This window comes from Bos mutus, chromosome 6 (genome assembly GCF_027580195.1).
Source record: "Bos mutus isolate GX-2022 chromosome 6, NWIPB_WYAK_1.1, whole genome shotgun sequence".
NCBI classification, from domain to species: domain Eukaryota; kingdom Metazoa; phylum Chordata; class Mammalia; order Artiodactyla; family Bovidae; genus Bos; species Bos mutus.
The window spans coordinates 11,523,971-11,540,701 of record NC_091622.1 but is presented as its reverse complement, the minus strand read 5'-3'; the positions used below and the strand labels follow the sequence as shown (position 1 = coordinate 11,540,701).

General features: G+C 36.6%; 1 non-coding gene and 1 pseudogene across 1 annotated transcript; one reads left to right on the top strand and one right to left on the bottom strand.

Annotated features, from left to right (window-relative positions):
* Nucleotides 1-16,731, top strand: part of LOC102281936 (large ribosomal subunit protein eL19-like) — an 86,579-nt pseudogene that overhangs the window by 22,543 nt on the left and 47,305 nt on the right.
* Nucleotides 10,042-10,114, bottom strand: TRNAK-UUU (transfer RNA lysine (anticodon UUU)). Its single transcript has one exon. It is a non-coding gene; the product is annotated as a tRNA-Lys (tRNA).

Genomic DNA, 16,731 nt, shown 5'->3' with positions numbered 1-16,731 from the left:
TTTGTGAACTTTATGTACAGTGCCAATATAGCTCTTCCCTTAGAGATAGCGATTGGTGCAGAAAAGACTGGGCAGAAGACCTAGGCAGATACTGCGCTGTACCTGATGGAAGTTCGTAGATTAAACACTTATGATCTTATCAGTGTTATTAGCTGCCTTACTTGTATTCTGCCTGTTTTACAAGATTATTGTTTCTTGCATTACTAAATGTGTGATGGAGCCTCAGATAAAATTAATGATGACAAAGAAAGAAAAACAAGTATTGTATATTAACGCATATGGAATCTAGAAAAATGGCATTAATGAGCCTAGTAGAGAATGGACTTCTAGCCACAGTGGGGTAAGGTGAGGGTGGGATGAACTGAGAAAGTAACATTGACATATGTGCACTCCAATGTGTAAAATAGCTAGTTAGTGATAAGTGGCTCTGTAACCCAGGGAGCCCAGCCTGGCCCTCTGTGCTGACCTAGAAGGGTGGGATCGGGGGAGGGGAGGCTCAAGAAGGAGGGGATATATGTATAATCTGACTGATTGGCATTGTTGTATGGCAGGAAATAACATTGTAAGGCAATTTTCCACCAATTAAAAATTTTTTTAAAAGTAATGATGATTTGAAACGATTAACTAAACATATAGTCTATAAGATCAATCAGTCACAAAATGCCTCCCAAACCTTTTTTGAAATTAAGACTGAAAAGGGAAAGGATTATAAAATGAAGACTGTTGCCCATCATCTAGCTCTACAAAAATCAAGCCATTAGCTACTACAGGCACTAGTGTATGATAGATACACCCTGAAAGGAACTGAGGGTGAGGGTCAATATGAGGCCCTTTGTGCCCTGGGAAAACTTGCAGAACTGGCCCTCAGATACTTTGAAATTTTCGGGAGAAAATTTTATGAACCCAGTTTCTTGCTCTTTCCATAATTACAAAAGCACCAAAACTAGTAACAGCAACCGTCTGCTGAGATGTGTGCTTGAATGCACACGCCTCCTTTGCCAAAATCACAGCATACTAGCTTCCCCACTTGCCTCACCAAAACAGTTCTCAGAGCTTTCTGAGAACTGTCTCTCAGGTTATAATCCTCAGGTTGACTTGAATAAAAATTTCCATTTCTTTCTCGGATTGACTGTTGATTAACTTTTCAATGACAAAAAGATTGGGTTGTTGTTTTCTTTGGTTTTTATTTCCTGTACCAGCTCTTCATTCTTTTCTTTCCTGCAGATGCCCACTACTACTTTTGAGGCTCGTGGCACTTCCATAATATCCCTCTTCCATATTTTTTGTCATAGCTGTATATTTACCTACTTATTCAAGCCCTTTTATTCAAGAATCTAGATTCCTTAATCCTGTGTATTTCTTTGTGACTTCAGAACCACGTAAATAAATCATCCAAAATGATACAGCTTTTTGGTTCTTTCTTTGGTCTTCTCATCTTTAAATTTCTTTTTATTTCTCTTGGGCAGCCTCTTTTATACAGGATCTTTTCAGAAAATATACCACTTCTGAAATCTTGGTTCTCAATAACCGAATCACCCGAATCACTGTTTTTCTAGAACATTTATGCAAGTACCTCTATTGCCAAAATTCTCCAAGCACATCAAGATTCTAACCCCTACTCACATGTTTTAGTGGTCCGCTCCAAGTTTCATTTTTTCCCCTCCTATTCCACCTACTTTCTCTCTTCATTCTAATAACTTTGTTGCAATTTTTCTTCAACCCCTTGGCCCTGTGTTCTTCCATTTCAATTACCTTGCAGAATTCTGCCATTTGCTTTTGTAATTGAACTTCAGTTGGAAAACTTTGCTAGGGAAAGATCCCATGGCTCTGTGATCTAAAATCTCAAACTTCCACTCAATACCGCTCATTGACTCTGCCTTTTTCTTCTAGTGGGATCGTGTTTCCACTTCAAGATAAGACTTGGCTATCTCCCCTCTTCAAGCCACCTGTAACGTCTTCTTCACTGTCACTCTCAATGGATCATTGTGCTGTTTCATTTCTTCCCCTTCCATTTTCACTGAAACCTACTGTTACTAGATTTCCATACCCACCAGTCTGTGCCCAGCATTCCACTGAAATCTTAGCTGGGTCAACAATAACATACGACTGTCTGCATCTTGCTCAATTTGCCATTGATAGATAATTACTTTTTCTTCTTTTCACTCACCCTTTTCCTTTGGCTTCTGCTTCCTGACTGGTATTGATATTTTAACTTAATGGTATCATCATTGTTTCCTCTACTGGCTACTTCTCCTCTATTAGACCTTTAAATGCCCAGACAGACCCACCTAGATCTTCTTTGCATCTTAAACATACTTTTTCTAAGTAATCATTTGACATAGATACTAATTCATTTTTTATTCTGATGACCTTGAAATGTTTATATTTATCCCTGAGCTCTTGACTTGTATTTCAAACTACTTATTTAAATCAAAATTGGATGCTTCCTACACTTTTCAAACATAACCTATTTTAGGAAGCAGAAATACGTGGTTTTTCCATTCTAAATCTCTTGTTTAAACTTCTCTCTTTCTTTGCCACTTTAGCAAATAACGTCAAAATCCATCTAGTTGTCTCTTCTAGAAGCAAAGAATAACTTGTTATTTCTTTCTTTTTATTGCTATACCAATCTACCAGAAAATGCTATTGATTGTGTCCCCAAATTATTCTCCAAATTTGTTTACTTCTCTTCGTCTCCACTTTCCTATATCAGATCAGATCACTATACCTTTTTTGTCTTAAATATAGATACTTCCTTTTTTTTTAAAAATGTATAGTATTATTCCCTTCAGATCATTCCCTACAAAGCTGTATAGTATGACTTGGAGTCTAATCATGCCATTTGTCTTCTTAAAATCCACCAATGACTTCTAATTATTCTAAGAATATAAAGCAGACTTCTTTCCATGACCTAGAGAATCACACATGCTCTGTTCTCTGCCTGCTCTTCAAATCCATTGCAAGCCACTCTCTGGATAATTTAACATGTTACTGATACTGTAGTCTTTTAAAAATTTAATTAGCCCATCAAGGTTTTTCCCGTCCATATTTATTTGTAGTCCTTGCTGCATCACTGTGAAACTCTTTGCAGGCTTCAATTTTAACACCATAAAGGTTGCATCTTTGTCTTTCTCATTCCTTGTTGATTTCCCAGTGCCTAGAATGGTGCCTGTCACACAGCAGGTATTCAGTATGCATTTACTAAGTTAAATACATGAGTAGATTCATCCCTAAAGGTTTAGATAGAAATTCCCCTCCTCAGATGGGCTTTTGCTAAATACTGTTTCTGAGGTAGCTCTTACCCCAGATTAAATTACATTTAATCTGTCCCTTATTACTTTAATAGTATTCCATAGCATTTTAATTTTCTTCAAAACAGTTATTTTAATCTGCAATTATCTTGCTTATTTATTTACTTGCTTGATTATTACCTGTGTCCTCTAGTAGAATATAAAATCAGCAAGGGCATTTTCTGGCTTACTTATTTATCACTGAAACTTTAGTGCCCAGCATGATATCGGCACACAATAAATCTGTACAGAAACCCCCAGTAAATACTATGAAACAAACTAATGAATAAGAGGGGCATTCCCTCATATGATATTGAATCTGTCTGCCGTGTGGGAGATCCATGTTCAATCCCTGGGTCAGGAAGATCCCCTGGAGAAGGCATCTCCAGTATTCTTGCCTGGAGAATCCCATGGACAGAGGAGCCTCGTGGGCTTCAGTCTATGGGGTCGCAAAGAGTTGGACTCGACTGAGCAACCAACACTTTCAGTGCCCAGCATGATATCTGCACGCAATAAATCTGTACAAAAGCCCCCAGTAAATATTATGAAACAAACTAATGACTATGTAAAGAAACAAAAAGAGCAATGCAGAAAGATTTCTGAGGAAAAGATGAAAGACAATGAAGGCAGACTATGGTAAACAAGTTACGTGACAATAAATGTAAAGACTGTTGTTTACTCCCATTAAGATTACTTATAAAAATGCCACATTGCACAGGTTCTTTTATAAACTCATCCAGAGAGTACAATTTGTTCTTCCCCTTTATTTTCCTCCTTTTTCTGAGCCAATTTCTTACCCATGACAAATGTGCTCTCAACCTCTAGTCATGGTGGAAATATTTTTTTCCAGCCTTTGATGTGGAAATTTTTCAGTGGTTTTGGAAATTTAAATAGATTAGTCAGACGTAGTTTTTTCTTTTTTTTTCTTCTTTGCTAAACCAGGAACACATTCCTTCTCAGATAGGATTTTATCTGGATGTTTAGTAATCTCACTTTTTGTACATGCCTGAACTTAACTCATAGCTGTCCCAATGCTGTATTGTGGTTGTCAAGCTTTTCTACAAAAAATATTGTCTTCTGTGGTTTTGAGTTTTTAATTTAAAATATCCATTCATCAAAAAGTGCACAAAATGTGAATGTAGAACTCCACCTTCCAGATCAAGAAATAAAAAGTTGCCAGCACCACAGAAGACCTACGTCTAATGCACTCCCAATTTCTATCATTTCCCTCCTCCATTACAGTTTGGTTTGATTAAAATTCATAATTCATATAAATAGAATTATCAAATATGTATTTTTGTGCCTGGTTTATTTCGTACAACATTATGTCTCAAAGATTCATTCATGCTGTTATGAATAGCAGTATTTTATTCTTTGTTATTGCTGTTTTTTGTTACACTGGACACATTATCACAATTTATCTATCAATTTCATTATTGATGGCAATTGGGCTTGTTTACAGTTTTTGGCTGTTACAACTAATGCTGAGAATTCTTCTACATGTCTCTTGAGATACATGTGTAAGCACTTCTCTAAGGGATATCCTGGTATTAGGGTTGCTATCTTATAGGGTATGTATATTATTCAGTTTTAGAGAATACTATTTAATAGATTTCCAAATTCTTGACAACAGTTGAACACTAACCAACAGAACATGAGAATTCCAGTTGTTTCATGTTTTTGCATATCTTGATACAGAAAGTCCTTTAATTTTAGCCATTGTAGTGGGTATGTGGAGAAGGCAATGGCACCCCACTCCAGTATTCTTGCCTGGAAAATCCCATGGATGGAGGAGCCTGCTGGGCTACAGTCCATGGGGTCGCTAAGAGTCGGACGCAACTGAGTGACTTCACTTTCACTTTTCACTTTCATGCATTGGGGGAGGAAATGGCAACCCACTCCAGTGTTGTTGCCTGGAGAATCCCAGGGACGGGGGAGCCTGATGGGCTGCCGTCTATGGGGTCGCCCAGAGTCGGACACGACTGAAGCGACTTAGCAGCAGCAGCAGCAGCAGTGGATATGCAGTAGTATGTAATTATGCTTTAATTTTCCCAATGACTAGTTCTGTACCACACTTTTTCATCGATTTATTGGTCATTTGGATATGTCTTTTGCCCATTTTTCTTTTGGGTTGTGTATTTCTCTGTTATGATTTTTCTAAGTATGTTTTGTTTATCCTGCTTACATGCTCCTCAGTTATATGTATAGCAATATTTTTCTCATTTTCTGGACTTGTTTTTTAACTTTCCTAATGCTATCTTTTGGTGAACACAGTTTTTACATAGTAAGGTGGTTTAATGATCATATCTCCCCCTTATTCTTAGAGCTTTTTGCTTCTTGTGTAAAAAACGAGCTACCTGGCTCAAGGTTGTGATATATGACTTTGTATTACCTTATCAAACTGTATAACTCTTTTCTTATCTAGATCTATTCTCTATCTAGAATTGTTGTTTATGCGAGAGATGTGGGTAAAATTCATGTTTTTACCCATGCCTCACACATCCATATTCATTTTCCACCCATACCTCATGGATGGTGGGTATCCAATTAAACTAGCACCACTTATGGAGAAGTCCATCCTGTACTCACTGTGTTTTAGAGCTAATTTGGCATAAATCAGGTGAGTATATTTATAGTCTCTCTGTGCCGTTACATGGGTCTATTTTTCTATCCTTATGCCAACAAAACACTGCCTTAATTATTTCAACTTTATAATGTTTTGATTTTGGTAAAACAAGTCCCACCTTATTTTCCTTCAAGAGTGCTTTGGCTCTTTCTCTTTTCCTTTTTTTTTTTTTTTCAGACTTTTTTTTTAGAGAAGTTTTAGGTTTACAAAAATATTGAGAGGAAAATACTGAGATTCTTCATATATTCTTTACCCCTATACATGCATAGCCTCTCGCATTATCAACATCACTCAGCAGAAAGGTAATTTTTCGTTTGTTTGTTTTACTAAGGATGACCTTAAAGTGACTCACCATAATCATCCCAAGTCCATTATTTACTTAGGGTTCACTTTTGGTGTTGTACATTCCATGGGATTTAGGCAAATGTATATTGACATATAATCATCATTATTATATCATTCAAAGCATTTTCACTGCCTTAAAAATTCTCTGTGTTCTGTCTATTCACCTCTTCCTTCCCTTTTCCCCACTGGCAACAACTGATCTTTTTATCATCTCCACAGTTTTGCTTTTCAAGAATATGATATAGTTGAAATCGTACAGTATGTAGCATTCTCAGATTGGCTTCTTTAGCTTGGTAGTAAGCATTTAACATTTTTCCATGTCTTTTTATGGCTTGCGACTGATTATTTCTCTTTAACACTGAATAATATTCTATTGTCTGGATATACCAAACTTTATTCATTCACCTGTTGAAGGAGGTTGCTTTTAGGTCTTGCAATTGTGAATAAAGCTGCTATAAATATCCACATACAGGTTTAGGTGTGGACACAAAGTTTTTCACCCCTTTCAGTAAATAGGTTCCTTCTGAGGAGAAGGAACACTGAATTGTATGGAAAGAGTGTGTTTTGTAAGAAACCATCAAACTCTTCCAAAGTGGCTGTATCATTTTGCAATCCCACTAAGAATACATAGAGAGAATTACTGTTGTCCACATTCTCACCGTCACTTGATGTTGTCTGTGTTCTGGATTTTGGTCATTCTAATTTGTGTGCAGTGATATCTTGTTTCAGTTTGCTTTACTGTAATGACATGTGATGTGGAGTATCTTTCTCATGCTTATTTGTCATCTGTATATTTTCTTTGGTGAGATGTCTGTTGAGGTCTTTGACCCATTTTTTTACTTGAGTTGTTTGAGCTTTTACTGTTCTTAAGCTTTTGTGTTTTCATATAAATTTTTGAATCAGCTTGTCTAGCTCCACAGAAGAAAACAAAGAACCTGTTGAGATTCTGATTGGGACTGAATTGATTTTATAAATTAATCTGGGGAAGTTAACTTCTTTATCATATTGACTCCTCCAATATATTATTACAGCCTTTCATTTTTGTGGGTCTTTTAAAATTTACATGCAAGATTTATAATTTTCTATGTGGAAATGTTGCACATGTTTTGTACATTTATTTTGAGTATTGATATTCTGTGCTATGTAAATAGCATCTTTACATATATTTTAAAAATTATGTTAAAAAATCCCTTTTTTGAAAAAACAATGGTAGGCAACAGACAGACTATGTAGAATAAAGGTAATACTGAATATTTTAAAGATAAAATTCACATAGTTTTTGATGTTGCTTGTGAATCATTCATTCATTCAAACTTTAATGAATGCCTACCACTTACCAGATTCCATGAGACTCATAAGGGAGATGAAATGGTCCAAATGCAATGTAATAATTCTATAAAAGAGGCATGTATACAGAACTATATGTACATATATTCTCTCTCTACATGTACACAAGGGTATATATATAACATATTTTATACATATATACACATATAATATATACATATTGCATATTATATAATATGTACAAGTCATATGCATATATATGTATACATTATGTACATATTTTATAAATGTATTTGTAATATACATATGTAAATATATTTATATATAATTTTAAAATTTATAAATTATTTTTTTCATATGTATCATCTAATTGAATCCCTTTGACAATCTTGTGAATTTAGTCTTGTTAATTATTGTGGTAGGAATAGGAACTCATACAGGTCCCACAGATTATAATTATGGGGCTGGTACTCAAACTCAGGTCTTGGACTCTGAAGGAGGAGCTCATCCCTCTGTTTCATAAACTTTCCCTGGCACTGAAGTCCTACCAACTTATAAGGTACAGGGTTCCCAGGGGAAACATTCTAATAAATAGAGATCAATGTTGAGATCAACATGAATTCTCCTGGAACGTAAACTCCATGAGAGCACATGCATAGTAAATGACATGGCAAGAGAATGCTCTGCACAAATGAAATAATTACAGACATCTCTTTGATCTTTAATGGCAAGTTTGCTTTTCTAAGTTGTTTTTCTGCAGCTTCCAAGCTAGGCTCTGAGTCATCCCACAATAAAGCAGTTGAAAGAACATTTTAGTTCAGACTTAAAGATGCTGAAAGTAATCATAACAAGTTTGAAAGCAAAGAGTGAATCATTTTTAGATATCAGTTTATTCAAGTCATTTACTATAACTCCTTGTAATATATGATTAGCTGGCTTATCAACTCATCTGACCCTCAACAGATTTGAGAAACTTATAAAAATATGTATTTAATCTGAAAGGAATATAGGACTGTATCCTAGTTCTCATCCACTAGTACTTTGTCAAAACCTTGGGTACATAAATTACTCTGTTTCAAATCAATGGAGTAATTTTAGAATTAAGTCTTCCCTGGTGGCTCAGTGACAAAGAACCCGACTGCCAACACAGGAGATGCAGGTTTGATCCCTGGGTTGGGAAGGTTCCCTGGAGAAGGAAATGGCAACCCACTCCAGTACTCTTGCCTGGAAAATCCCCTGGACAGAGGAGCCTGGAGGCTACAGTCCATGGGGTCACAAAAGAGTCAGACACGGCTTAGCAACTAAACAACAGCAACAACTTTAGATATAATTTACTTAATCTATTAGTTCCATATAATATGACAACAATAATCGTAAATTTAATTCAGAATTTTAATTTACAAATTGTTATAGAATCATAGAAATGGATTGTTTTTCATGTGTAACTGAATTTTTCTAAGTTTTCAGTTCTGTTTCCCAGGGCTGTTAATTTCCGCCCCAGTGATACCAGACTACCCTCATATTTATAACTTTTTGCATTTTTAAGAATTGAGGACTTCCCTGGCGGTCTGGTAGTTTCACTGCTAGGGGCAAGGCTTTGATTTCTGGTCTGGGAGGTAGTTCTGCATGCTGTGTGGTGTGACCTTCCTCTCCCACCCCCCCCCCCCAAAAAAAAGAAAAATAATTCAGGTAAAATTAACATAACATGAAATTAATAATTTTAGGACATACAAGTTACCCACATTTAGTCCATTCACAGTGTTGTGTAATCACTACCTCTATCTAGCTCCAAAACATTTTCATCATCCCCAAAGAAAATCCCATATGCATTTAATAGTTCAGTCCCAGCCCCTGTCTCTCTAGACCTTGGAACCATCAATTTGCTTTCTGCCTCTATGGATTTACCTGTTCTGTATATTTCATGTATATGGAATCATATAATAGGTGACCTTTTGTGTCTGGCTTCTTTCATTTAACTGTTTAAATGAAACTGTTTTTAAGGTTCATCCCTATTGTAGCATGTGTCAATGCTTCATTCCTTTTTATAGCTGAAAATGTTTCACTCTATGGCTATACCACATTTGTTTGGTCATTCGTCAGTTGATGGACAAGTGGATTGTTTCCACCATTTGGCTGCTGTGAAGTGCTGCTATGAATAGAATTCTCTTTAAAGGTTACTTATTTTTTTAATCTCCCACCCACTGCACTATTGCCAACATTGGTCAAATATACTCAATATGAGTCCAATGGGTTCTTTTTCTTATTTTTTAGTTGTTAAGTCTCATGAGGCTACCTCATAAAAGAAGCTATTCCAGTATTGTTGTTTAGTCACTAAGTTGTGTCTGACTCTTTTGTGACCTCATGGACTGTAGCCTGTCATTTCCTTCTCCAGGGGTTCTTCCAGATCCAGAGGTCGAACTGAAGTCTTCTGAATTGGCAGGTGGATTCTTTAGCACTGAGCCACCACGGAAGTCCTAAAACACAGAACCATAGTGTATGGATAGGGACTTGAACCCTGAACCCTCAGATTAAAAGTCTGATGCTCTACCAACTGAGCTACCCAGGCTCTATTCCAGTTTTAGTCAACAGTAATTGTTGGATAATTCTCTATATCTAGCCAAATATTTGTGTTTTCTAATTCTATTAAAATCACTGTAAAATATATATGCATATAAATCACTCAAAGAAGAAACTGAAAAAACATACTTTGCTGCATGTATTTAAAAAACAACCAATTTATCTAATATTTTTATATTTGAACTCCTTTTTGCTTTAATGAAAAATCTTTTATGTGTATGGCTCACAGCACACAGCACTGTGAACCTTGATTTCATTCACTTGGTAATTCCTAGAGATTTCTTCTCAGACTATTCCCTGCATAAACAGGGGTTTTTTATTTTTGTTTTTTTACAAGAATTTTTGAAAGCTATCTTTTTACTTACAGCTGAGAATTCTGAAGTATCTTCTAAAGGATTCAGATTTGTTTGTGTGGAAAATGAGGGAGGCAGGAAGAGGGAACCAATTCTCATAATATTGCAGAAAGGCCACTGTTTAATACTCTTCTCTAAAAATGTTCCCAGCATGTTACAGGGCTTCCCTTGTGGCTCAGATGGTAAAGCGTCTGCCTACAATGCGGGAGACACGGGTTTGATCCCTGGGTCCTCTGGAGAAGGAAATGGCAACCCACTCCAGTACTCTTGCCTGGAAAATCCCATGGATGGAGGAGCCCAGTAGGCTACAGTCCATGGGGTTGCAAAGAGTCAGACACTACTGAGCAACTTCACTTCACTTCACTTCACTTCTCTAAAAATAAATGCAAACCTCCAAACTTGCAGTTTTCCCCCCTTTAACCTTGAATGCATCACATCCCATTAGTCACTGATTGACATTATTTATCATCCTAGAATACTTTATAACAACACATACGTCTGAGCCACTTCCCCTAATAAGGGCTTTAGATGGACATGGACACGTAATAAATCTAAGCTTTATTTTCAGGAGCATTTACATTTTCTTGGGTTGAGACAAGCAGTAATTGAAGTGCAAAGCTGTCTCTTCTTTCCCTCTTTGGATATTAATGCCCATGTAAGTGTCTCTTTGCCACCTTTGTGCTATTGACAGTGTCATTAGCTCAGTCTCAACAGGGACAAAGCATTTTATACATGGAGCAGAATGCTTTTATACTGCTTGATGAGTTTTCTGGGATTTTAAACACTGCCAGTTTTATTAAAGGTGGATGCCTACACTGTGTAGGAACAGTAATTGCAGTTGGTTCAAAGCAACCATTGTGAGAAGCTTGATTTTTAAAGAATAACTATATTTTCTCTTACTAAACTTCATTATCGGAGAAGGCAATGGCACCCCACTCCAGTACTCTTGCCTGGAAAATCCCATGGATGGAGGAGCCTGGTGGGCTGTAGTCCATGGGGTCACTAAGAGTCGGAGACGACTGAACGACTTCACTTGTACTTTTCACTTTCATGCATTGGAGAAGGAAATGGCAACCCACTCCAGTGTTCTTGCCTGGAGAATCCCAGGGACAGGGGAGCCTGGTGGGCTGCTGTCTCTGGGGTTGCCCAGAGTCAGACACGACTGAAGCGGCTTAGCTGTAGCAAACTTCATCATGGAGGTTTCTTGCTTTATCACCATTACTTTTCTAGGGTTGTCTACATTTGCAACCTGACCAAAGAAAAGTTCCAAGTTGTATGCAAATATCCAACAAGCAGTGCTAAAACTATTTGCAAGATGGCCTTTTGGAAAATAGTGCTTTCTATTACAAGCTGTTTGTGTACCCCAAACTCATGTTGAAACCCTACCCTCTCTCCTCATGTCATGGTATTCCAAGGTAGGGCCTTATGGAGGCAATTAGGATTAGATGAGATCATGAGGATAGAGCCCTCATGAGTGGGATTAACACCCTTGTACAAGAGTTTACTCTCTTTTTCTGCTCTGCCATATGAGGATACCAGGAGAAGATGGCTGTCTACAGCCCAGAAGACAGTTCCCACCACAACCTGACCATGCTGTCTCCCTGATCCCAGACTTTCAGCCTCCAAGACTGCAAGAAATAAACTTGTGTTGTTCATAAATCACTCCATGTATAGTACGTTTGTTATAGCAACCTGAATGAAATAAGACTTTGCTTTCCACTTAGAGTCTCTATTTCATTATGGTTGCTAAAACAAAAAGAATGTTCTTAATAAGCCATTTAGTGCAGTTTATTTTATTTTTTAATTTATTTAATGTATATTTACTGAATGTCTACAACTTACCAGGCACATGTGTTAACCTTTTTTTTAAAAAAATAAATTTATTCATTTTAATTGGAGGCTAATTACAGTATTGTATTGGTTTTGCCATACATCGACATGAATCCACCACGGGTGTACATGTGTTCCCCATCCTGAGCCTCCCTCCTACCTCCCTCCACGTCCCCTCCTTCTGGGTCATCCCAGTGCACAAGCCCCGAGTACCCTGTATCATGCATTGAACCTGGACTGGTGATTCATTTCACATATGATAATATACATGTTTCAGTGCCATTCACCCAAATCATCTCACCCTTGCCCTCTCGCACAGAGTCCAAAAGACCATTCTATACATCTGTGTCTCTTTTGCTGTCTTGCGTACAGGGTTATTGTTACCTTCTTTCTAAATTCCATATATATGCATTAATGTATTGTATTGGTGTTTTTCTTTCTGGCTTAAATCACTCTGTGTAATAGCCTCCAGTTTCATCCACCTCATTAGAACAAATTCAAATGTATTCTTTTCAATGGCTGAGTAATACTCCATTGTGTGTATGTACCACAGCTTTCTTATCCATTCATCTGCTGATGGACATCTAGGTTGCTTCCATGACTTGGCTATTATAAACAGTGCTGCGAGGAACATTGGGGTAAACGTGTCTCTTTCAATTCTGGTTTCCTCAGTGTGTATGCCTAGCAGTGGGATTCCTGGGTCATATTGCAGTTCTATTTCCAGTTTTTTAAGGAGTTTCCACACTGTTCTCCATAGTGGCTGTACTAGTTTGCATTCCCACCAACAGTGTAAGAGGGTTCCCTTTTCTCCACACCCTCTCTAGAATTTATTGCTTGTAGACTTTTGGATAGCAGCCATTCTGACTGGCGTGAAATGGTACCTCACTGTGGTTTTGATTTGCATTTCTCTAATAATGAGTGATGTTGAGCATCTTTTCATGTGTTTGTTAGCCATCTGTATGTCTATTTGGAGAAATGTCTGTTTAGTTCTTTGGCCCATTTTTTGATTGGGTCATTTATTTTTCTGGAATTGAGCTGCAGGAGTTGCTTGTATATTTTTGAGATAAATTCTTTGTCCATTGCTTTGTTTGCTATTATTTTCTCCCATTCTGAAGGCTGTCTTTTCACCTTGCTTATAGTTTCCTTTGTTGTGCAGAAGCTTTTAATTTTAATTAGGTCCCATTTGTTTATTTTTGCTTTTATTTCCAATATTCTGGGGGGTAGGTCATAGAGGACCCTGCTGTGATTTATGTCAGAGAGTGTTTTGCCTATGTTCTCCTCTAGGAGTTTTATAGTTTCTGGTCTTACTTTAATCCATTTTGAGTTTATTTTTGTATATGGTGTTAGAAAGTGTTCTAGTTTCATTCTTTTACAACTGGTTGACCAATTTTCCCAGCACTACTTGCTAAAGAGATTGTCTTTTCTCCATTGTATATTCTTTCCTCCTTTGTCTAAGATAAATGTCCATAAGTGTGTGGATTTATCTCTGGGCTTTCTGTTTTGTTCCATTGATCTATAGTTCTGTCTTTGTGCCAGTACCATACTGTCTTGATGACTGTGGCTTTGTAGTAGAGCCTGAAGTCAGGCAGGTTGATTCCTCCAGTTCCATTCTTTCTCAAGATTGCTTTGGCTATTCGAGGTTTTTTGTTTTTCCATACAAGTTGTGAAATTATTTGTTCTAGCTCTGTGAAGAATACTGTTGGTAGCTTGATGGGAATTGCATTGAATCTATAGATTGCTTTGGGTAGCATACTCATTTTCACTATATTGATTCTTCTGATCCGTGAACACGGTATATTTCTCCATCTATTAGTGTCCTCTTTGATTTCTTTCACCAGTGTTTTATAGTTTTCTATATATAGGTCTTTTGTTTCTTTAGGTAGATTTATTCCTAAGTATTTTATTCTTTCCGTTGCAATGGTGAATGGAATTGTTTCCTTAATTTCTCTATTTTCTCATTATTAGTGTATAGGAATGCAAGGGATTTCTGTGTGTTGATTTTATATCCTGCAACTTTGCTATATTCGTTGATTAGCTCTAGTAATTTTCTGGTGGAGTCTTTAGGATTTTCTATGTAGAGGATCATGTCATCTGCAAAGAGTGAGAGTTTTACTCCTTCTTTTTGCATCTGGATTCCTTTTATTTCTTTTTCTGCTCTGATTGTTCTGGCCAAAACTTCCAAAACTATGAATAGTAATGGTGAGAGTGGTCACCCTTGTCTTGTTCCTGATTTTAGGGGAAATTCTTTCAGTTTTTCACCATTGAGGATAATGTTTGCTGTGGGTTTGTCATATATAGCTTTTATTATGTTGAGGTATGTTCCTTTTATTCCTGCTTTCTGGAGGGTTTTTTATCATAAATGAATATTGAATTTTGTCAAAGGATTTCTCTGCATCTATTGAGATAATCATATGGTTTTTATTTTTCAATTTGTTAATGAGGTGTATTACATTGACTGATTTGCAGATATTGAAGAATCTTTGCATCCCTGGGATAAAGCCCACTTAGTCTTGATGTATGTATGATCTTTTAAATATGTTGTTGGATTCTGTTTGCTAGAACTTTGTTAAGGATTTTTCCATCTATGTTCATCAGTGATATTGGCCTATAGTTTTCTTTTTTTGGGGCATCTTTGTCAGGTGTTGGTATTAGGGTGATAGTGGCCTCATAAATGAGTTTGGAAGTTTACCTTCCTCTGCAATTTTCTGGAAGAGTTTGAGTAGAATAGGTGTTAGCTCTTCTCTAAATTTTTGGTAGAATTCAGCTGTGAAGCCATCTGGTCCTTTTGTTTGGTTTGTTTGCTGGAATATTTCTGATTACAGTTTCGATTTCTGTGCTTGTGATGGGTATGTTAAGATTTTCTATTTTTTCCTGGTTCCGTTTTGGAAAGTTGTACTTTTCTAAGAATTTTTCCATTTATTCCAAATTGTCCATTTTATTGGCATATAGTTGCTGATTGTAGTCTCTTATGATCCTTTGTATTTCTGTGTTGTCTGTTGTGATCTCTCCATTTTCATTTCTAATTTTATTGATTTGATTTTTCTCCCTTTGTTTCTTGATGAGTCTGGCTAATGGTTCGTCAATTTTATTCATCTCCTCAAAGAACCAGCTTTTGGCTTAGTTGATTTTTGCTATGGTCTCTTTTGTTTCTTTTGCATTTATTTCTGCCCTAATTTTTAAGATTTCTTTCCTTTTACTAACCCTGGGGTTCTTGTTTCTTCCTTTTCTAGTTGCTTTAAGTGTAGAGTTAGGTTATTTATTTGACTTTTTTTCTTGTTTCTTGAAGTATGCCTGTATTGCTGTGAACCTTCCCTTTAGCACTGATTTTACAGTGTCCCACAGGTTTTGGGTTGTTGTGTTTTCATTTTCATTCATTTCTATGCATATTTTGATTTCTTCTGTGATTTATTGGTTATTCAGCAGCGTGTTGTTCAGCCTCCATATGTTGGAATTTTTAATAGTTTTTCTCCTGTAATTGAGATCTAATCTTACTGCATTGGGGTCAGAAAAGATTCTTGGAATGATTTCAGTTTTTTGAATTTACCAAGGCTGGATTTATGGCCCAGGATGTGATCTATGCTGGAGAAGGTTCCGTGTGCACTTGAGAAAAAGGTGAAATTCATTGTTTTGGGATGAAATGTCCTATAGATATCAATTACGTCTATCTGGTCTATTGTATCATTTAAAATTTGTGTTTCCTTGTTAATTTTCTGTTTAGTTGATCTATCCATAGGTGTGAGTGGGGTATTAAAGTCTCCCACTATTATTGTGTTATTGTTAATTTCCCCTTTCATACTTGTTAGCATTTGTCTTACATATTGTGGTGCTCCCATGTTGGGTGCATATATATTTATAATTGTTATATCTTCTTGGATTGATCCTTTGATCATTATGTAGTATCCTTCTTTGTCTCTTTTCACAGCTTTTGTTTTAAAGTCTATTTTATCTGATATGAGTATTGCTACTCCTGCTTTCTTTTGATCTCTATTTGCATGGAATATCTTTTTCCAGCCCTTCACTTTCAGTCTATATGTGTCCCCTGTTTTGAGGTGGGTCTCTTAGAGACAACATATATAGTGGTCTTGTTTTTGTATCCATTCAGCCAGTCTTTGTCTTTTGGTTGGGGCATTCAACCCATTTATGTTTAAGGTAATTACTGATAAGTATGATCCCGTTGGCATTTACTTTATTGTTTTGGGTTCGAGCTTATACACCCTTTCTGTGCTTCCTGTCTAGAGAAGATCCTTTAGTATTTGTTGGAGAGCTGGTTTGGTGGTGCTGAATTCTCTCAGCTTTTGCTTGTCTGTAAAGCTTTTGATTTCTCCTTCATATTTGAATGAGATCCTTGCTGGGTACAGTAATCTGGGCTGTAGGTTATTTTCTTTCATTACTTTAAGTATGTCCTGCCATTCCCTCCTGGTCT